Raw genomic sequence first — 23,408 nt, forward strand, 5'->3', positions numbered from 1 at the left:
TAACAATCTTTTTTCAGTGACACCACAGAATTACTTTAGTGTGTTTTTTAGGTAATTCCAGAGAAAATGACGTTTAGGGAAAGGGAAGTTAGTTCTGCCTCCTTAAACGTACATGCTCCCAAAGCAGAATCTTCTCTTCTTTGTATCAGGTATTTGAGTGTTTTCTGGAACAGAAACTTTTCCCTCTTTTTTTTGGTGGGAGGCTGGTGGAGGTATGTTATTTATTTTACAAACAAGAAGATGGTCTGATATGAAATGCTTATATTATGAATTGTCACATTTTTTACAGCTTTTTTTTTAGTGGCATAGACTGTCTCATCTGGCTCAGGAGATAAGGGTGCTGTGCCAGATGCACATGATACAGAAAAAGCTACTACAGAGAGCTTGCAGCATGAACTATATACACTATGTGAAAACCACTAGCATTTTAAAATATTGTCTAAATTCCTTTTTATACAGTTCCTTGGTCAAATTTGTACAAAACCCCAGAGACTCATACCTCAGGTATGATTTTTTATTTGGATGCATGTAAGATAATAAGTTTCTTCAAGGAATTCTACTTTTAAGGATATGGATTTGAATATTCAATATTAGTTGTAGTCATGCCTTTCTAATGTTCCACTTTATTACATGTTCATTTAATCCTGTGTTCCCTTGATTAGAATTTACACAACCTGTAACGATTAGCATGAGGCAGAACAGGTTATTCACTTTGCTAGCTTGGGAGCTTTGAAGCTTTGAAGCCCTGCGTATCCTGCACACTGAACAGCAGTAAAGTAGCTAAACCCAAACCTCAGCTCTGAAATAGGGCAGAAAGGTTTCCCCATGGGTCAGAAAGGTTTCCCAGTACCTGTCCAAGCCCTGGAAGTGTTCACTCCTTGTGTGCCCAGTTTTGCAGTGGCTGCTCCAAACAGCACAATTAATTTGTTCAGGACCAAGTTGTGTGTGTGTGTGTGTGGTGTGAGCCTGCCCAGCTCCTGTCGGGGCACGGAGGGTCGTAAAATCGTAGACTGTTGAGGGGTTGGAAGGGACCTTGAAGACCATCGAGTCTCAGCCCCCAGCCATGGGCAGGGACACCTTCCACTAGATCCAGCCTGGCCTTGAGCAGTGTCAGGACTGGGGTATCCACAGCCTCCCTGGGAAACCTCACCACCCTCACAGTGAAAAATTTCTCTGTGATATCTGACCTAAATTTCCCCACTTTCAATTTGTACCCATTACTCCTTGTCCTATCGCTACAGGATGGGATAGGGTAGGACAGGATAGGATAGGCTTTGAGCCTCTCTGGCCATCCCTTGGGCACTCCCGAGACGAGGCGTCCGCAGATCCCCACCCTTCTCTGCCTTCCCTTCTGACAGGAGCCGGGAAAACCCCAGGGTACCCTCGGCTCCCGCCCCGGCGCTTCCCGGGCCGCCCCATCCCCTCCCCGAAGGTGTGTCCGCCCCATCTCCTCCCCAGGGTGTGTCCGCCCGGTCCGCGGGCGGGGGCGGAGGGAGGGAGTATCCCCCGCTCTCCCCGCGGTCCCGGGCTCGGTTCCTGGGGGGACGGTTGCCAAGCCCCCGCGGAAGCCCCCGGGCAAGCGGCACAGCCGGACCGCGGGGCGCTGCCCCAGGAGCGGGACCAGCGCCCCGGGCTGCCCCAGGAGAAGAAGGATCTCTTCCTCAGCGACTTCGACCAGCAGAGTATGGCGGGGGGCGGCGGGGCTGCCCGGGGCGAGGCGGTGGTGCCCGCCCGCCGGCGCCTCCCTGCCCGGGATGGGTGGAGGGAACAGCGGCTCCCGGCGGGAAGAGCCCCCGGGCCGGGAACGCGCCCTCGGGCAGCGCCGCCGGCACCGCGGTCTTCGCCCCCGAAGGAGTGGCTGATAGCAGGCGCTCCGACTCCCCAGTCGTATTTCTCCGGATAAAGCGTTGTTTTAATTTCCTTTTATAATGCGCTCTTCCATCGTTTGTGCTTGGAAACATGTAACACGCATGGCAGTAAAAGGCTGTTTTATTTTAAAGACAAGGAGCACGTCCAGGAGATGAAGAAGGAGCTCGATTCGCCGTTGCAAACAGCTGAGAAGGCGTTTGCAGTGGAGCTGCTGACGATGCCGGCTGCCGGCAGGAAAATGAAAAGGAAAGACTTGCTCGGTAAGTGTGCGTGGCCCTGTCCTTGCGAGGGGTGCGGACAGGATTAGAGCAGCATGTGTCTGTGAGAAAATCTTTAAATTCGGGGACTTTTATGAACAAGTTTGCTTTGTCAGCCGAGTATTTTAAGCTAACCAGCAGAGCTGCTACCCTGCAGATGGTCAGTAAGCACTCCTGCTCAGGTAGACTGATCTGTGTAATGCAGGGTATAGAATTAGTAGGTGACAGTGTATAGTCTGGAGCTTTTTCTACGTATGCTCTAAAGTCTTATTTAAAGTCTGAAAAGACAAAGAATAATTACAAACCTAGTGCTTTCGGTGCATAGAAACATAAGCACTTCTGTCCATCTGAATCCGTTCATCCTGGCCACAGAGATTTTTTTAGTTTTTGTCAATTTGAAGCCTTTTACTACTGAGCCTTTCTCAACTAGTCGTTTACCTGTAATGATGAGTAAATAAGTTTAATTTTAACTCACATGTGTGCAGCAGTTTAAGATGTGGTGTATACTCAGCCTTAGATGTATATTCTGGTGAGAACTGATGTTTTTGGAAGCTGCCTTGCAGCTGGAAATTGCAGGGGTTACACAAATATCAGACCTAAGACTCTTGAAGAACTTACATTTACTGTAAGCCTGAATATGTATTTTGGTGTTTTTCTTGAGAAACTTCTGCTTAAAAGCAGTAGATTTCTGCAATACAATGTGTCTGTGTGATTCTTCTTTGAATTTAAGTTATATACTGTGTGACTACACTCAGTATCCTTTCAAAGATTGTAGGATGACTACAAAAAAATGCAACATATATGCTAGCTAAGGTTAACTATTTAAGCCACTGTAATCCTGAATTACTTGTTCAGCTTCAAGGCCTTAAGGTAAGAACTTGAAGATAAAAATTATGCAAGTAGTAGTATCTAAACAAGTTACACTTTCTTGAACTACAGATTTGCCAGGAGGGGAGGAAGTGGCTCTTGCTGCTGCAGTGTTGTGTGTTTTCGAATTTTATCACAGTTTACAGAATAGAATTCTCCTCTCCCTGCTGTAAATATTTCAAACAAAATATTTTGTTTGGCTGCATGTTTAAATGGAAGATGATATTAAAAGACTAGAGAGCCAGCCACAGTGCAGTTATGAACACTACCTAAACTTTTAGGGTCATCTGCTGGCAGAAATTTAGATGTTCGTGCAAAAATAAACTGCTGTTTAGCCAATCCCACTTCTGTCACTTGCTTCCATGTGCTTTTGTAACATAATATTTATTTACTGGGCAAAATCTGTGGAACTCCCCTTGTTGGATAAACACTATTTTTTAGACTGGGAGGTGTATATATGAGACAGGTGGTTAGTTGCACAGAACTTCAGTATTAATATGTTTTGACAGCATGAAACTCATTTTAGAATGCATATTTACCATTTTATATATATGTAGAGCTATATGTGTCTATATGGTGGGGCTTAACTGCTCTTTTTCAACTGGGAATTCTTACAGTATTGTTTCCTGCAAATACCTATCATTTTGCTTTCAAATGCCACTTCTTTTAACTGCAGTCTTGGATATACATTTTCAGATTTCTAAAACCAAGTCATTGGTTTCACTGGCCTCTGGTTTAAATGGCAAACTGAACCCTCTTTCCAGGTAAGACTGACCTTTGATAGCTTATTTAACTCACCTGAACTTGTGAATGCTGAAGAAAATTATTTTCAAATAAAGTAGTGGAGATTTGAGCCCAACAGGAATACATCTGATAAGGATGTCCTCCCTGACTGAGATGCACTGTGGTTATGTGAACCTGGACTAAAAAGCACCTCTAGCTGATGAAGGCATGGAGTTGTATTTCTCACTGAATGGTGCATAGTTCTGAACTTAGGGAATCAGTATAGATTTCCAAACAATACTTAAAGGAAGAGAATATGTAAGGAAAGCATCTTTGCTCCTTTAGGACTAATAAATTGTTCTGTAATAAACACTCAATTTGGTTATTGCAGCCTTCTCTTACCTACTAACATGAATTAATTCTTTTGTTCCTGTACGTTGTTAGGTCCCAGGATATCATGTTTACCTCAGGAGGGCTTTTTCACATGTGTATACAGTAGATGTCTGTCCTGGAGCACTCCCTCATCCATTCTCTAATCCACTGTCTGTCTATCTTCATCCCAGCTAAAACTCCACATTAGAAGTAGATGAGGAGGAATAAATAAAAATAATAATAAAACAAGAAAAAACAAAAAAAACCCCACCCCAAACAAAATAAAAAACTGATAAGTACTTTTTTTTGAGTGGTTTAAAATCCTTCTGCAAGTCACACTCACAGAAGAGTAAAGTCTCTTGCTTCTCATTGCAGTGCCACAAATCTCAGAGCCACTCCAAAGATTCCTAACAGGTAGGTGGTTATAATGGGCTAACTAAAAGATGGAGTCTGCTTCCCCATTGCCTCGAGCATGGAGCTAAAAAGCTTTTTGTACCAGCTGAGCTGCTTGCAGAAGCTCCAGGGGGTACCTAGCAAGTGACCAGGTAGCTGAGCCATTCTTAGCAAAAAAGAAGGTCCTCTGATACGAAGCGTTACAATCAAGAACACAGCAGGGACTTACTCTCCCAAATAAGGTACCCCAGGCAGATCTTGCTTGGATACTGGGGCACCAGCCAATGGACACTCAGGCCCATCTTGGTCCCAGGCAAACTTTACTTGGATACTGGTGAACTGGCCAGTGGGCACTCAGGGTCTGCCACAGGGAGGGTATTTAAGGTGGCACGCCAGTGGCACTTTGTGGTGGTTGTAAGTTCCTGTCCTGTGCTTTTAAGTCACCCTGAGCTTTTTCTACTTCTCTATCTCCCTTCTTTCTCTCTGGTCTTTTGTGTTACAAAATAAAGTTGAGTTATCCTTTTTGGAATCCAGCATCTGGCCTTGTTCGTGCCTTAATCCCGCTTATGAGAATGTTTTAGAACCTGGTTCCCCTCCTCATCTAAGCAGATCAGAACAGGGATTTTTGGCTTGTTCTTAATAAATAATTTTGTTAAATACCACAGGATTTCGCAGAATATTCTGAGTTGGAAGGGACCCACAGGGATCATTGAGTCCAACTCTTAAGTGTGAGTCAAAGGAGCAACATCTTTACCTCAATTAGCTTAAGAATTTAGTGGTCTCTGACCTTAGAAGAGGAGCTGTACCTTAATCAACAAAAATGCATGTTTTCCTGAACTTTGCCATTTTGGCTGTTTTTCTCTTAAACCTATAATCAGTTTAGTATCATAAAATAAGGGTAAAGGAAGCTGAGATAATTGAAAAGAGCTGAATAGTCCACCTGAAGGACATGAACCAAATGAATCATACACTTCAAAAGGCACAATCAATAGAAGTTGTTTTGCTAGGAATTCTATTCAAATAAGGGATTGTTTCAGTAGAAAATAACATGAGGTTATCTTTTAACTAGTGATAGATGTGTCTTGTAGAGGGTAAAGACAATCAGCTGAGATTGTCCACCGCCCCAAATTCCTGCCACGAAAGAGACACTAGATGGCAGACGTGCTTTAGGAAAGAGAAGTCAGGTGAGATTTGAGTATGGGTTCCTGCCGTAATGAGGTGGGTAGTTTTCTGGGAAGCAACTTTGAATGTTACAATGTATAAATAGCCGAAGAAACTGTACTTCGGAGAAGATGTGTGGCGAATGATTCCCCGTGCTCCCGTCACGACGAATTAAAGGAATGTTTCATCTAAACCACACCGTGTCTTTGTTTCGGTCGCTGCTGTAACTCAGATCCCAATGTTCGCTGTGAGACCCCTTGGTGAGAGGGACGCTTTCAGGGCGCCCCTGGAGATTTCTCCGGCAAAGCCTCCCTCAGCCACTGGATCATTGCAGGAGCAGACAAGTTCCTGGCCACAGGTAAGAACATTCCTTTTCTGGTGTGGTTAAAAGACCAGACTCTGGGTTATTGCCCATAAGTTGTTACATATAAAGCTCTGGATGAAGTGTATCGGGCTGCCAGCGCCTCATAGATACACATCAGGTACTTTATATATGGTTATGCTTGTCATGTAGTGTCCTGATTTGGGATTGATATTTTTGTCAGTTTACAGACTTGGTTTTGGACTTGGTATTGTGTGTATTGTAATTTCTATCTGGGTATATTGCTATCCTGTCCCTTGATTCCCTTTGTTATAATTACTAAGTGCCAATGGGAAGGTTGTCTGGGACTCATCAGGGCAGACTAAAGCCGAGGGTACGAGTGGCAGTGTAATCTGACTATTTGCAAGCACCTTCAGAGTTGGGGCTGGGGGGACAATACAATAAAGCCCAAATTCACCCTTATAAGTGGTACAGTAAGTTAGTAAAGCTCTGGGGATAGATTGGCTGTTGCATTGCATGGTCCCTACTGTCCCCAGGCCAGTGGGCAGGTGGAAAAGATGAATCATTTGATCAAACAGCAGTTGGCAGAGATTGGTCAAGAGGCTAATCTGGGGTCAGATCAGGCATTACCACTTGCACTACTGAGGATCAGAATTAAACCACAATTAAGGAAGGCCTAAGCCTGTTTGAAATATTATGCAGAAGGCCTTATCAAATCCAGTACAAGGGAGAAGATATGAGTTAATTAGGAACAAAATGTTTGAGGCAATGCGTAGTAGCTCAAGGGAAACAGTTGAATGAAATAATAAAGTGTTTTTGGGACTAGAGCTAGAGGAGTAGACCATGCAGTTCATTGTTTGAAGCCTGGAGATTGAGTGTATGTTAAAGCTTTTTCAGGTCAACCTCTGGAGGGGAAGTGGAACAGACCCTACCAAGTGCTGCTGACAACCAAGATCAAAGAGCATGGATTCACTATTCATGAGTGAAGAAAGCACCTGAGAAGGCTTGGACATCAGAACCAGGCGGACCCACTACTGTCAAGTTTTCCCAGCATTGATCTTTGTTAAGTATAATAGCTCTGACTGAGACTTTTGCCTTAGGCTGGCCATGGTCTCAAGCATATTGAGGGTTCTCTGGTCTAGAGACCATGTATATAGATGATCATCAACAAATGGCTACATATAATACCTCTGCTGTGGTCTTACAAAGAGACACAATGATCTTAAAAGGTTGGCAGAATCAACACTGTGGTGCAAGCATTTTGGCTGAAGTTGTTGGAAAGGAAGTATGAGTAGGATGTAAAATACTTAATCCACCCCTACAAGAAAACTAAAAACTGCAAACCCAAATTTTTGTGAGAGATTCTTTGGTTCTTGGGGGGTCCGTCCTGTTCACCCTTTCTTAAAACTTCATATGCAGGATGGACAGCGTGGCTGTGCAAATGTACATTCACCTTCAAGAATCGGACTAGAAGAGATATAGTTGGGGCATTAGGATCAGGATTAGGGATTTTGAACAGCATGAATTCTGAAATATTAATAAATAGATTGGAAAGAGTGACCAGCAATTTGAATCAACTGCAAAGTCCCCTAAAATCTTCCCTTTCAGCCCTAGGAGCTAGTCAACAACTCATGTTAGAAGCGTAACTCCCATGGGAAGAAACTAATGAAAATATCATCTGTTAATTGCAAAAGCTCTAGGGACAGCTCAGACCAGTGTTTGTTTGGCTCTGAGTTGTATTCAGGCTTGAGCTGGGATACAAACAGTGATAGTGGCAATCATTAGGGAAGGTGAAGGTGGCATCTTATCAACTGAAATTTGGCAAAATGTGACACAATTTGAATAAGAATTGCAATTGTGGTGGTAATGAATTAATTTGACCTTCTGATCCTACTACTGGTGTTGCTACAGCCTTTGTACTACCTGTACAAAAAGCTGAAATTAATGGGATCTACCCAATTATCACCTTAAGGGCAAGTCACAACGGAACTATACTGGAACCCTTGAGACCTTGTTTGGGCCCTGAGAAAAGGAGATAAATGGCAAACAATTGATGTAGAGGCATGCACTGTACAAGAACAACAAGGATTCATCTGTGAGAGCAATGCTATGAGAGTACAGGACATGTGTCTAGATACTGAACAAAGCATTTGTCATTTTGAGATGCACCTGTTTGAAAATCCAGAAACTGTGATTGTCCACACAAGGTAAGGGCTGTGCTTGCTTGAGGACCCCATGCAGCCTGTTGCATGTAGATAAACATTCTTTAATGACCAGTAATCATTCCAATTTCTGTGTTTGCAATTTTGTTAACATTGAAGGGTGTGATTTTAATTATGTAGCTCCAATTGTTTTGTACTCCTTGTTACGGTGTGACTGTGTGTTATTTTGAGAGGTCCAACCCGCCCCCATTGGAATGGACTATGCCTTGCTAAGTGAATTATTGCATCATGAAGACCTGCAGCAATTACTGAAGCAAATCCAAGAAAATAGATGAAAGACTCTAATTGTGATCCAGCATGATGTAGAAAAGATTCACCACATACTTGAACGAGTGAAAGAAGACAGAAAGAACTATTGATGGGATGCTTTAATGAGAAAATCTCCCTCAGCAACTCAAGTTTTGAATGTGTTGATTTTGTTGTTTGTAATAGTAATACTTACAGTGGTCAATTTTGTATTCTAGTATAAGTTAAGAACCTTAGCACCTCAGGTAATGAAGAATTCAAAAATAAAATACAATAAAAATATAAATACAATAAAAATAAAATTAAAAAAATATAAAATAAAACTAAATTAAGAAGAAGTAAAAAATAAAAAGAATAAAATTATTTTATGGGATGGGCAATTAGTTACTCTCACCAGGAGTATATTTTACTACTAGCAAAATTCAAATGTTTTTTTCAAATTGCTGATAGACTTCAATTGCAGACTTTGGCTGCAGACTGAAGTGTAGCTGCTCTGAAAATTCCAGGAAAAGGTGTAAAATGATGAGTGAAAAATGTCAAGGGTAATATTTGTTTAATGTGATTTCACTCATACGTTTATATCCAAAAATGTCTCTCTAGACCACCTGGGAGTTCTACTGTTGAGTCATGTTAGCCCTTTCCTTTTTCACATTTACTCCATTTTATTTGTACTTCCCAAGTCTATTTTATTTTTCTCATTTTCTTTCACCCTGCTGGTTTGTTCTTTCTTGGCTTTATTTTTAATTAGTTAAACACAAGTGGCCTTTGACATAGCAAAGATTATGAAAACAGTGGGCCGTTGGTTACTGCTTTGAAAGAGTAAGGCAAATATTTTTGTGTTTGTTCTCCTTTGTCTGTTACCTCTCTCCTGGGGTTGTATTGTCAGTAAGTGAAGTAAAAGAGCCACGTGAAGGGGGGAAAGAGTTTATTTGGAATCTTTCTTAGTTTTCTGTGTATTATTAGGGCTAAAAGCCCTAATAAATCTTAGTTCCATTGTGCTATGCAAAGCTACAAAGGTGTAATGAGAACATCTGAAGTTTACAACATTCAGCATTATGCCAGATCAGACCTGGCAGGGAGATGGTACTTAATTTTATGCATGCAGATCAACCACCAGAGATTTTGAGCCAGCATCTAATCATGTTTAACATCTCCGAAAATCTGTCCTCTCACAATGGAAGCTCCTATGTGGAAACTGGCCTACTGGAAAGCTCTCCTTTTATAGTCATTTGAAGACCATGGGGGAGATGGTGATATGAAATCTGAAAGTGTTTCCCAGCTCTGGTGCCTGTCCAGCACTGTAAGCTTGAGAATATAACCTTTTACTTGTTTTAGACCTTGTCGTATCCAGTAACAAATGTGGCCAGACTGTGCATGTTTGGTGTCCTTTTGAGATTTGTGTTGTATTTCATTTGGAACTGCAGCATTTCGTGATGAGCAGAGGTGGTGGCTGTTGAGATGGTCGATCCTGTTGCACATGGGCAGTGTGGATCCCTGAAAAATGAAGACGTACAAACTGTTCCCTTGCTTGACTTCAACCAAAAGTTATTAAAGAAATTCTGCTAGTTAAGTAAAGCTCAAATTTTGGCTACAAGAATGTGCGAAATAGTCCCAGAATCTTGCATCTGTCTGTGCATTTCTCTGTAATGGGTACCAGTTGACCTCAAAGAGGTTCAATGATAATTCCTTAGGGATTTAACAGAAGGTATAAGATCTATACTTGCGTTGCCTTCCTGGAGAAAGCTCTTTGGGAATTAACCATTGCTACTTGTCACAGGGGAAAAGTATTAAGTACCTCCTGACTTAACAGATTGCTCAGAGAGGTTGTAGCTGGAAAAATTTAAGGTCCGGTTGGATGGGGCTCTGAACAACCTGATCTAGTTGAAGGTGTTCCTACTCATTGCAGGGGGCTTGGAACTAGATGAGCTTTAAAGGTCCCCTCCAACCCAAACCATTCTGTGAACTTTGGAATTCTGTCTGCTGAAGCAGAACAGGTCTATTTCTGGCCTTCCACAGTTTGAATACAATCCGGCATGATTTACAAAACACTGGAAATGAGCACGTGCCACAGAAAATAACAGGATTCACAGATTGTGTATGTGAAATGTACACTGGAGGGGTTTTATTCATAGTGATAAATACATACTAATCTGTTTTGTACTCAGTCACAATAGCCCACATGTTAATATGGACTCTGCTCTCTGGGCCTCAAAAATCAAGGATGGAATAGGAGTTCTACTTCTAGTAAGGCCTTAAAATATCAGTGAACCAATAAATCCTCAGTTTCCTACAGCTAGTCAGTATCTTGAGTTTGGAAAGCGGCCAACAGTCAGTTGTCCTGCTTCTGCAGGTAAAAGCCAGGTGGTGGTGTACAGAAGTTGAGCACTTCATGTTCATTTCCATGGAAATATTTATATTCTGATAGAGCATCCTCCATGAAAGAAGGCTGATAACAGAAACACCAATTCAGCTGTAATGAACCCACTACAGTTTTCCCTGTTACAGTAGCAGAGTTGTTAAGAAATCCAAACTTTAGGCTGTTTAAATAATTTTAGAATATAAACTCCATACTTGGAAGATTACAGAGATGACAGTTAAAATCAAAGAAAACAGTCTGATTTTTTTTTAACCGGTGATCAGCTATAGTCACTGACACACTTTTCAGTGTATTCTAAGGTACTTGAAAAAGTGGGCTATGAAGACTGTAAACAAGGACAGAGATAAGAAGCTTCTTTACCAGCCCTATTCATTCCAGAGCCTTTATTTTAAGTAGTATAGTAAAGCTACTGTGACTTAGTTTGAGCAGTCTTCTCCTTGGAGACCTATGACCTTCCTTCTATTCTATGGAATGTATATAAGGAAAGCTGCTTGTGCAGAACAGTTCTCAGCACTGGAGCCTCCAGGACCATAAGAATTAATTTGTGTACTGTTCCCAAGAGCTCTGTGTTGGTACTTTCCAAATCACTTTCTTTAGAGTAGAGCAGTTTTCAGGCATAGTCAGCATTGCCCTGTCTCTCCCATTAAAACGATCTCAAGGAAAACAGGCTGAGTTTGGAATTAATCCTTTTGGAAACATCACTACACCAGGAGTTGATGGTAAGACTACTACCAGCTTGGCATTAGTCATGAACAGTTGGAATTCTGCACATTAGCAATGATGTGTTCTAGACAGAAAAAAGGTAAGTGATGACACTGTAAGAAAAGGTACCAAGAAGGCTTAGCCTTGATTTGTTCTGGCTACCATAAAAGGCAAAATGAAGTAATCTATGTTTGGGACATACATGCTGGAATTAAATTGGACATAATGTTGTCTTGAATGAACTGATGAAAATTAAAAAGAAATTCCACAAATAAGAAGTTTAAAAAAATGGACAGTGCCTTTTAAATGATAAAGGGCTTCTGCTACAGTGCAGAAATATGAAATAGTTGACATTTAAAATGTCAACAGTTTCAGTGTTTACCAGAGGAGTTCTGACATTTTAATAGTGACCATTTGAGCTTTTATTTGTTTTAAATGCCTCACTTAAATTCTTTTAGCAAATTATGAGCAATCTGGTCATCTTTGAAAAGTGGCATCCTCTTTTGGGACGACAGCTGTTGGGGAAACAGAGCTCTTAATTTTGATGGTTACAGGTTGTGAAATAAGGTCAGCCAAAGATGAGCGCTTATTTCCTATGCTTGCATTTGCATTTTGCTCTGGGCGGGAAGAAAAACTGAGCAAGGGGTAATTATTTCTTTTATTTTTTAATTTTTTTTTCTATGAAAATATGATGTAGATGAAAACCTTTGTTTAACGGTCAAAAGTAGTAGTCTGAGCCTTGAGAGATCTCATTCCTTCCAGAATTTGGCTGGCTGGCTGCCTTTTGCCAAGTCCTTCCCTCTCTGTGCCTTGGTCTTCAAGGTTTAAGAAGTTAAGTAATAGTCCTTTTCTTCCAAAAAGCATTTTGAAGTCAGTTTTAGAAAGAAATTATTTTTTGTGACATTTGTAGAGACTACAGAGGCTTCTCAAACTATTTAGAAGATGACAGTTGTGGTTTCACTATTGAGAACCTAATCTGTGCTCAGCTATTCAGTGTCTTATGACCACTAATGAAGGCCTTGTATTGAAATGTTTTTGCATTATAATTTTTAATGTAAACGACACTGAATTAACACTTCTGTTAGGAAGACACTAAAAGAAACAAATAATCAATTTGGTGCCATTCTCACTTCCAGCACATATACTCGTTTTGCTTATACTTCTAATACAGTTTCTGCAGTATTTTATTGGCACCTGAGTGCTCGTTTTACCTCAACAAAGGAAAACATCTGGTGTAAGGATCCATTCCACAAGGTTTCATGTCTATACCATATGCACAGTAAAAGGAATCCCCATCCCCGGTTTCATATGGGGAAGTGAAGCAAAATACATGTGAAAGCCTTTTGGCTGAAGAAAACTGCACACCATGGCTTGCCAAAGGATGCTTATTGTCCATGAAACTTCACTTGGTTGCAGCTTTTTCTGTAGAATAAGGAATTTCTGTGAATGCATAGTATATTTTGGTTGTTGCTATTCTTGGCTTTCTTCATAAAAGAAACAGCATAAGCTATTACTGCTATTTATAAAAGTACTTTGTGACCCTATGCCATAGTGTTGAATGGATTTCATGACAGTTTTTTAATCCAAAAATTTATCATTGGAGCTTGACAAAAGCTGATAATGGCATTTCTGTCTCTATTTTAAAGATACCTATTAAAGTTCATTGGTGTAGAACTAGTCTAAGAAAACAATTAGATTCCTCTCATAATTTCCAAAATGCTAAGTTTAAATGTTTGGGTTTTTTCTTAAATGGGCTTTTTTTTAAAACCAAAACCAACAACCAAAAAAAAAACCCCAAACCCAAAAAACACGTGTTCTGGAGATTTTATCTCTTTTGTTATAATTTACAGTTTATTCAGAGCCTGCTAAGGCATTGGGAGTCCTGATTGAGGCACTGCCAAACTAACTCATTTGCTTCCTTTAAGTAGAATATGTGGTGGGAATTTTCTGGCTTCTGTTCCTGCAGAGATGAATAAGATCCTTTAACTGTGCTCAACTGATGGGTTTATATTGGATCTTACAATATTTCAGTCTTCAGAAGGAAATCCCCCATGAAATTTAAGATGATGTTCTTTACCCTTTGAGATGAACACTATTCAATAAGGGGCCTGTGTCAGCCATATCTAATTCCATGAACAGAAGAATTTATAATGCTTTCTATTTCATGGCATAGCAGTTCATTGCATATCTTAAATATTGCACCAACACCTTGAATTAAAAGGTGTGTGAATGATGGAAATAAACATGATGTTTTAATTTTACTACTTAGATGCTGTTAGCAAATGGAAGGAAGCATTGAAGGCCAGCTGTTTGCTTTCTTACTCAGACCCAAAAGAAGCACTTGCAACCCAAAATGTCTAACCTTGGCTCCAGGAAACCTAAATTTATTCAGTGCCAGGGAAGACTCATTCTGTCTCCTCACTTCTGCCACTTCCACACAGAGGAGCTGCTAGGGAAAATGGAAGAAATGTACTTCTGAAGACTGGGTTAGTCTGAGCAATACCATCCATTTGTTTTGAGATCTTTGTTTCTCTTCTGTTTCATCATCAGGGCCAGACATTCTACTGAACCCAAATGCAGGGTCTATGGCAGAATGTTTAATAAAATTAATAATTTCTGAGGATTTTTCCCCTGCAAAATATCAATTGCAGTCATGTGTGTGAGGATTGCATATGAAAAGGGCAAGAAAGGGTTTGGCTTACTTTACTGTGGTCTTATCCTGACACAGAGAGCTGTTATCTACAATGAGAGACCTTACCAAAACCTACTTTGGCATTTTCTTTCCATCTTTCCTGTTCTGCTAAAGTAAGTGCATTAAGATTTTCTTTTTAATGAGTTTATTAAATATATTATTTTTAATTTTGGTTCAAGATTAAAGATTCAAGTATCTGTTCTGTATTCCACAAGTATGCTTTCAGTTGGCATTAATAAGACATATGTGCACATTTATGGGCATAGTGCTTCAAATAATCTTTTATGAGTTAAGAGACACCACATGAAAGGCTATTATCTCTGACTCAGCTGTGAGAATATTTTTAAAGCAGCATTTACCAAACTTTGATCCACAGATGCATATCTGTGTTTTGAAGACTTCTTGGTTTTGTCTGCTAAGTTACAAGATAAGAGTTTAAAACCTTTGGCTTGGCATAATTTCTTTGCTATTGTTGGGATAGGAAGCTGTGCTATTACAAATGGGCATGTAGCTGGTTCCCAGTACTAATTATACAAAAAGATTTGCAACTCCCTGTTGAACAAAGTTCAGTATGAAATGTCTTCCCTTGGTGACCAAAAGCTTGCTGTGGATGTAACTAGGATCAAAACTGGATATGTCCTATAGGTCCTGCTAAATGATCTCATTGGGAAAGTACTCCCTTGCCAGAATTGCTGTCTAGAGACAGGGGGAATACAGGGAGGATGAATCTATGAAGTTGTGATAAAAAGTCCTGGAATATTCAAGTGTGCTAAAAGAGATTGGCAAAACAGAAGCGTCCATGTGTGATAGAATGTGGTAGATGAGAAGGAAAATGTAATGGAGAGATCTGAATGGGAACACAAAATTAGTATAGCAGCAGGCAAATAGCTGGTATTCATGCACACATCTTGAAAAGACTCTGAGGAAAGTGAGGTGAGAACTGAAGTCAGGCACCAGTGTCCCAGTTTCCTCAGAAGAGGCTGTGGGGAATATCTATGTGAGCGTTAGATGAGAACAGCAGATGGCTCTGGTTTGGTCATCTGGATGTGCAGGGTAAAATAACCACTGAAGGTGAGCCACCTCTCTGAGAGGAATCAGTGGAAGGCATCAGAAATGAATCTTGACATCCATCCTCTAATTTCTTTGGAAGAGAAGGGAAGCTGGGTTTGCACCTTCCCTCCCCTTCCATGCAACAATAAACACTATAGCCTCTGGCTCTGAAATAATTTTAAAAGCCTGTAGATACATTCTCGTGCCATGTCATAATTCTAGTTCTGTTTGAAATTGTATGTGACTGGCCACGGCATCCCTGAAGTGAAAGCTGTGTAACTTTTGTGTGTCTTTCTGGCAAACCCAATTAATTCTGCCTCTTTCTTAAAGGAAAAGAAGAACTCGTAGCTTTGCCTTCTGCACAGCCCGCAGGGAGCAGAGGAGCTGGAGGGGACACTCATGCATGAGCGAGGGGCCATCCCTGTGTGTGCAATGTCATGAGAGGAAGGTCATTCGGACCCATTTCTCAAAGAAGAAGCTGTAACTGAGTCTGTTCATGCTGCTTCTCCCACAATGATCCCATTTCCAAAGCGCTGGGAAGCCCGTGCAGCTGTGCTGCCCTGTAGGTGTGAGTGCCCGGTGGTCATGAGGGGAACAGACAGAGATGGAGTCGAATAACTTGTATGGAACACACACACAGCACATGCTGATTAATTGTGCTGTGTCAGTGGCCTTGAAATGCTGCTGGAGACGCTGTGGTGCCTGCAGGTTTTCCCAGCAGCTTCAGTCTCTGTCATGGAAAGATTAATGCTGTGAGACACGGGACATAAGAGTATAAACTGACCTCACATGCCCCATGATGACTTTTGGAATTGGTAGATAAGCTTGCTCTCCAGCTTTCTTGTTTTTAATGAGCTATTATCTTCCTGCAGGATCCTGCAAATAGTGCAATGACTTCTCAGTAATGCACAGGGGCTAAAATGATGTCCTTTTATGGTAATCTCTTAGATGTGACACAGTTTTCAGTAAGGAGTTAATGTTGAAAGATTATTGCTACTGCTGGAGTAGATCACACAGGCAAATTTCCTTTTTTGTCTTTGGTTATAAAATCTAGGAGAGGAAAAAAAACCCCTTGAAGCAAAGTTTCTGATGACATTAACACCTACACGACCTACTGATGACAGGGAAAAGGGAGAGTCAGCCTATTCCCCCAGCCAGAAAGACATGAATACAGCAGCTGTAATGGATTCTTCTTACTCATATTTTCAAAAAGCCTGATCTAGACCAAACCCTCTAGAGCCAAAGCTGTGCTTACAATGACTCCTAAAACCGAGGAAAGTTTAGTACGAGGAGACTGAATGTTGAAAAAGAGTTTTCATTTCTGAGCACACTTTTGTCTTGTTTAAATACATATTTTCTTGTGTTGTTTGTTCTTTTGACTTCAGTTTGAACAAAATTAGCCTGATATAGGAGGGCTTTTGCTTAGTTTTATGTGCATTTTTATAGCCATCATATTCCTTTGGTGCAAAAGTGCTTATTTCCCTATTAAAATTAGGATTTAAGAACAAATAAGGCTTTCTTAAATAAAAAAAAATCACAAAGTATTTTAAGGATATCCATTTAAAATGTCATGTGTTAGGATATCACTTGATTAGATTTTGCCTGCCTTTACGGATATAGTGTTAAAAGTTCTTTTCAAAACTAAACATTATATTTGTGTGACTGCTGCTGTGAGTTCTTTTCCTGCTAACGACAACTTATGAGAATTTGTCTGATATATAAAATATGTGTTTTAGTTGTGGAGACTTCAAAATGTTGAGGATGGGAGGAAATACCTGTAGCAGTGTCTCTGAAATCTGAAAAGATTTCCTTTCTTGCTGATGTCCTCTCACAACTATCTTTTGCAAAGTGTGCAGAGAGGTGTCTGCAGATAGGTTGTCTTAACCCTGTTTGCCCTGGTAGTGAATAGATGTATAGAGAAGAACAGGAAGGATACAATTCTTAGCAATCCAGCTTTTGATTCACCCTTGCTTTCCAGGCTCAGCTGTTATCCACTCAGGAGGTGGATAACAGCTGTTAGTTTAGTTCCCTCTCCCATTTAATCTGTTGTGTCTATTGTTTCCTCACCTGTATGGAAGTCCTGTGTCCTTCCATCATGTTATAAAAGGGTCTTACTAGTTGAGTGAACAAGCAGCGAAGCTGTGACTTGTCTGGTAGTAAGTAGAGCTTTGTTTTGAAGACACGTGTTTTTTGAGTAATCATTTTATCCAGAGCCCTGCAGGAGTATCTACTGTTTCTGCTTTGGCTCAAACGTACATTTTGCTCTAATAGTTTTAAAATGGACTGGACTGGAAGCTTTCCTGTTGAACTGATGTCTTGACTTGGATGTCAGTGCGCTCCTTCCTTAAATAAGAGGACCTTAACTGGTTTGATTCAAACCACATTAAACTTTTGAGGTGATGGTAAAATGGCTTCCTGGTGCTTTCGGCTTTTGCATCTTGCTTGCATTATTGGAGGGGTCAGGTTTAACTTTGAATAGAATGATCTTGATCTAGTCTTATTTTCCTGAAGATGCTCTGTTTCCAGCTTATTCACAAATTCTGGGCAGAGGAGAGTTTTTGAATAATCCACCAGGAGAAAGGCACTGATAAGATATGAGAATAACTATACGTGTAAACTGCAAGGTAGGGGACCATCAGAACTGGCAGAGAAGGCGTAGTGAAGAATTGGAAGTTTGGAGTTAAAACTTCTAAAAGGCTTTGTGTGTGTGTGTGTGTATGTGTATATATACAAAATTATGTGCTGAATTGCAAGGGACATTTAAAATGTCAGGACACCTTTTTTTTCAGAAGCATTGACAATGAAGTTTGTGGGAACATATTCTGAGGCCCTATTTAGGCCAGGAGAGTTGGTACCACAGTTTAAGTTAGGAAATATTGACCCAGTCCTCCTGTTCAGCTCCACGCTGGCAGATAAGCTTTGTCAGGGACTGAGAGCCTCAATATGACTGAGAGGCAAATCCACCCATGAGGTGACTTCATTGAAGTCAGTGAGTTACAACAGCCCACAGGAACATTCAGCACAAAATTAATTTCTATGTAACTAACTAGTTTTATTAAAGAGGTAGATTAATGTGATTTAGTTTTTAAATCTCATGGTCTATTATCTCATCTTCTCAGCTCTGTTTACTTCAACAGGAGCTGCCATTCTGGTCAACAGTAAGTAGTGTGTCTCTATGGCAACTTTCAACAAAAGAATTATTTATTTGTATACACACACACACTTTGTATCTCTTGTATACCTTCAGAGACATGATTGAATCATTGCAAAGAACAATTTATAGTTCTATCTTCTAAATAAATCACACTCTACCCTGTTTCAGGCCCACCAAGGGACAATACTAAACAACTGAGACTTGTGCACAGAAGAGGAAACTATATTGTGATGCAGGAATGTTAGATGTGGATGGGGTGATATACACTGATCCTTTACTGAGCACCTCTAAGTTCAGAGACACCAAGCTGTGTAGATGCTTTTGCTTTTTATTCTTTGGAATTTGAATGAGCTTAATGAACTTATTATAGGCTAATATATTTGCAAATGTATGGGTAATATTAGAGTTTATCACCTTCAATTGTTTGTGAGAGAAAAGTATTATTACCCCAGTAGAAGGCTGCAACTGAAGTGAATCAAGAATAGCAGCTGTGTATAGTGTATTAATCAGAAAAGCTAAGAAACTGTATTAAATTCACTGTTTTTTCTTTGGAGGTTTCATAGAATTTCTATGAATAAGCTGATTTCTGTGAAGGAATGAAATACCACAGTATTTGTTTTATAGGGAAGAATAAGACATGGCAGGATTACCTAAACATATACCACGAGTCTAAATGTACTTTCAGGTAACATTTTTGACAGGGTGATGTGGATTAAACTTTGCATAATACTTATTCCATGTAAAGAAAAGAAAAATCTTCATATTTTTAGGTATTTCAGAGTCTTATCTAACCCCAGATTTTGGTATGGGTAGGATATGCTAGAAAGAAGTGCTTCCTGAGGCTAAAAGTACTTATTTTTTTTATTGCTCAACAGCTCTCCTCTGCCTCTAGATATTGTTGTCTAAATAGTTTTGTAATAAAGAGCCCCAGTAGGTCATGTCAGGCTTGTTTATTATCATTACTCCTAAAATTTTTTTGGTGTTATTTTTATGAAAGCCAGGCAGTGTCACTAAAAGCCCTGTGGTGCTTAGAATCCCTGAAAATGAGTCAGCCTTAAATAATTTGTAACAGACAACCACTGCTCTATTTTCCAAATATGTGAAAACTATTAGCAGTTGCTGCACAAATTAATTTGACTTTTAATTGCATGGTGTTTGTCTGTGAGCCAGAAAATATATAGAGCAGGCTTTGTTTGTTGTCACATTATGCACCAAAAGCATGTGCCTGTCAGCTTACCCTGAGGATAAACACCAACTTTTCCAGCAATGATTCTTCTTTTGGGAATCCTACTCTGTGGTGCAGCTGCAACTTTTTTAGAATTTTGCTACATCAGAAATGACATGTGGCCTGGCTTACATATAGGTAGCAAAACATGGAGAAAAGGATGTAAGAGTTGCAGTAAAATTGCCTCTTGTGTAATTTTTGCCATTTTGTGAATGTTTCCCAGGCATCTGTGGTGCTGTGTCTTAGGAGGCAAAGTCATGATGTTTGTGCACATCAACATAAAGCAATATATATGTGTTGTGAGACTGGTTTTAGTAGCAGTCCTGAAGTTATTGCTTCTCTTCCTTCTAGCCAGTTAGCCATGCCCCACAAGAGCTTGTGAGATGTCTGATTTCAAAGACAGGATTACTGCCAGGGCTCCTTTTTGGGGCAGTAAAATCATTCTGCAGCTCAACGTAGCCCTTGGTAGTTCAGTTGTCTTCATGTCTGTGTACAAGTTTTATTTATCCAGAAGACAGTGGTCATTTTGTTTCACAGGTTGTTGTTGTTCTTGTGCTTCAGATTTTCTTGCCAGGTCAGAGGCTTGAAATTCTTTGCCCATGTATAGCAGGAGTACATTTTCTTTCTGTGTTTCTAAACCCTTTAAACATTTTAATCTGTTGACTTGGGAACAATTAATAATGTCTTGGTAATAAATTTTGAGAGATATTTGACAAGAAAAGTGCTATTTATAGAAAATATATTGCATAGTCCATAATAAACCTTATTTATAAATTTTTTCTTACAGAATGCAGTCTAATATTGCTAAGATGGGGGAAGGAAAGTTTCCTTTTAGAATTCTAATAGTGCTGCCCCAGATAAAAAAAAAAGAAAAGAAAAGAACCCCACATAAAAATCGCTCTAGCAACAACTAATGAAAAACTTTAATCTGCTCGTTACCACAATTATATGTCAATAATCTTATGCTTGCATAGACATTTTTCTGGGGGTCTATATGTGATTTTTCTTTGGTTCAAGTGAGATCATGAGAGGAGTCTCTTTGTTTTCTTGCAGTGTCATACTTCTTTCAGGAAAAGTAAGGTAGGGTAGGAGATTCCTTAAAAAATTTTGGAAAACATTTTCACATATTTTTGACCAAGGTCTGTACTGTAGTTGACAGAAGCATAAGCTAGAGATGCTGTTCTACTGCCTCAACTCTCAGGCTAACAGTACGAGTTTGTTTACTATTTTAAGATAACACAGAATGCAAAATATAGCCACATTGAATGTGAAATTACAACAGTAACTAGGGTTTCAGATTAAAAGTTCAGAAAGTCATTTGCTGTGTTCTTGAATTGATGCCTTTTTCAAGTATTAGTGTAAAATATAAATTTTATAATTCATAAGATTTAAAGAAAACAACTGATCAGAACAATGTCTAAAGTTCTTCAGAGTTAATAGAAAAATCATCATAAATTGTTGGAAGCTCTGCTCATCAGCTTCATTTATTAGGCTGTAAAACACAGCTGTCAAGCTATTAGTGGCTCATGAAACAACCTCTCCACCCCTCCTTTTATTCCTGGTATGAAATTTCAGTCAAACAGATAAAATCCTTGAATCCAAATATTGTTTGAATCCTTCCTCATTAAGTTTTACTCCAGATTTTTTTTTTTATTCTTTGAAATGCTTAATGCAAATGTATGTTTATTTATCTGTGTCACTCAGAAGTACTTGTGTTTTCAGAGTGTCCATATAAGAAGATAGGTCTGCAATTAGTGCTTGTCACCACATCCTGCTTTTTCGAGAGAGTTGATGTTGAGACAAGTAAGATTTGGTGGGTCAGTTAAGATGTTATTCCATATAAAATGTGAACTTATCATACTGTAACTGAGACTCATAATTAAAGGATCTAGTTGATGAAAAGCAAAAGCAAAGATTCCAGAAAACAATTAAACCTATTCAAGTTCTGAATCTTTGGTGCTGTCTGGTGATGCCTTTTTCTACTGACTGCATATTAAGTCCAAATGTGTTCACATTCATATTTAAATGCTGAGAAGGATCATGCTTTTAGCACATCTCCTATTTGTGTCTCCTCATATGTTTGGGGAAGCGTGGAGTGATCTTGGAGCAGTGTTCCATGCACATCTCCTGCAGAAGGTTGTGATCACACTGTTTTCAGTAATATATTAGATATTTTCTTTTTCTATGACTTGAAGTAATATGTGACACAAAACCCAATGAAGGGAACGTTGTCTATACTTGTGAGTTCACTTTCACAAAGGTGTGCAACTGCACAGCTTTGTGGTCCTAAATTATTCTGTAGTTGTTAAACACACGCTATTGATAGAATAGAACTTTGCCCCTCAAGAGCTTCTTCCAGTCTTTGAGCCAAAAAAAAAGAAAAACAACTTTCATGTTTGCAGAGGCTTGTAAGTTCAAAATTTCATGTTGAATTCCAATAGATATTCATGCAAGATGTTTCCCTGCATTTCCTCTACCCTCATTTTATTTGGCTTTGGGACAGCTTCAGAATGGCCGAGCCTGAGAATTTTCTGCAAATCTTCTGAATGCCTTTACTAGAAGATCTGGGTGTGCTCCTACAGCTGAATTAGGGTATATTTCTGGGTTGATAGTATATGGAAGTATTATTTTCATGGAAAATTTTGGAAATAATGAAAGAGCCCTCCCTAGGGATTATACTAACTAGGGTCAGTGGATTTGAGTTTATATTAATTATAGTCAGGTTTAATATAAGAATTTTCTCTTGGCATAAACATGTGTCAGTCTAATTGCCACTGATTGGGCACAGAAAGTGCATAAAAAAGAATTAATGAGTAATTTATAACTCTATGTACTTGAATCACAATAGGGATGGGATTGGAATAAAGTGTTTCCTGAGAGCTGGAGATAGCTGGAACAGCAGCTCAGATTTATTTACAAAGTCCCTTTTTTATGGAAGTCCTCTCATAAAAAGCTTTCTATAAATCAGCACATTGCATTCCTTGACATCAGGCTACTCTTGTTTTTTGTATGTTGTATGCATGTGTATAATCTGTATTAATAATTATATATAGAAAAAACACTGCAGGAACTTTAGCATCAGAAATTACTTTTCTTTCTTGAATATTTATTAAATACCTTAAATTTGGTATGATATTTAATGTTTAATATTAAATCATGGGAAGGACTTGTACAAGGGTCAAAATACTGCAATTGCACATACTTTTTTCCTGCTGGAAGATGTTTGACATGTTTTTATACATCTTGAAAACATTCAAATAAGATCAGATACAAGTTTTTGAAAATGGTAGCTTTTAGATCAGGAACCAGACAGATTAATGTTTTGTGAATTCGATTAGAGTCCAAATTGTCTGAATGAGTTTGATACCAGACAGCTAACCAAAGTTCTTTTTTTCCTCTTGAATTGGATTAAACTGTCGTAGTCACAGCAATTATGCTGTGGTTTCTGGGCAGTTTACTGACTTTTATTATATAAATAAATTTTAAGGAATTTTGTGAGTTTGACCTTTTGTCACATCAGATAGCATCAGGTGTTTGGAATGAAATCAGCTGGCTAAAGAACTGTTGAAAAGCCAGATTTGCTCAAGCATATGATCATTATTGAAGATGGATTATACTAACACTGCAGAAGATCTTTGAAACCTCTTGAATAATTCTAAGGGATATTTTTCTAATTTTTAGTGTTTAGTTCACATCAGGTTTTTTATTTCTGTGTTGGAAATGAAGCCTTGAAAATTAAGAAATATTGGGTGGTAATTGCATTTCAAATACTTTGA

The 23,408-nt window shown here is 39.4% G+C and overlaps 1 long non-coding RNA gene across 3 annotated transcripts; it reads left to right on the forward strand.

Moving 5' to 3' along the window:
• The first annotated feature begins 1,804 nt into the window (after window positions 1-1,804).
• On the forward strand, window positions 1,805-9,662 carry LOC113968561. Of its 3 annotated transcripts, none has more exons than XR_003534562.1 (3): window positions 1,805-2,129; window positions 3,690-6,000; window positions 6,853-9,662. It is a non-coding gene; the product is annotated as an uncharacterized LOC113968561 (long non-coding RNA). The 3 variants fall into 3 exon arrangements; XR_003534561.1 differs by lacking the exon at window positions 6,853-9,662 and having other exon boundaries at window positions 3,690-3,757; window positions 4,464-6,716; XR_003534560.1 differs by lacking the exon at window positions 6,853-9,662 and having other exon boundaries at window positions 3,690-6,716.
• Window positions 9,663-23,408: the final 13,746 nt, after the last annotated feature.

The sequence above is a fragment of the Neopelma chrysocephalum genome, unplaced genomic scaffold (genome assembly GCF_003984885.1).
Source record: "Neopelma chrysocephalum unplaced genomic scaffold, ASM398488v2 Primary Assembly neopelma1_68, whole genome shotgun sequence".
Taxonomy (NCBI): domain Eukaryota; kingdom Metazoa; phylum Chordata; class Aves; order Passeriformes; family Pipridae; genus Neopelma; species Neopelma chrysocephalum.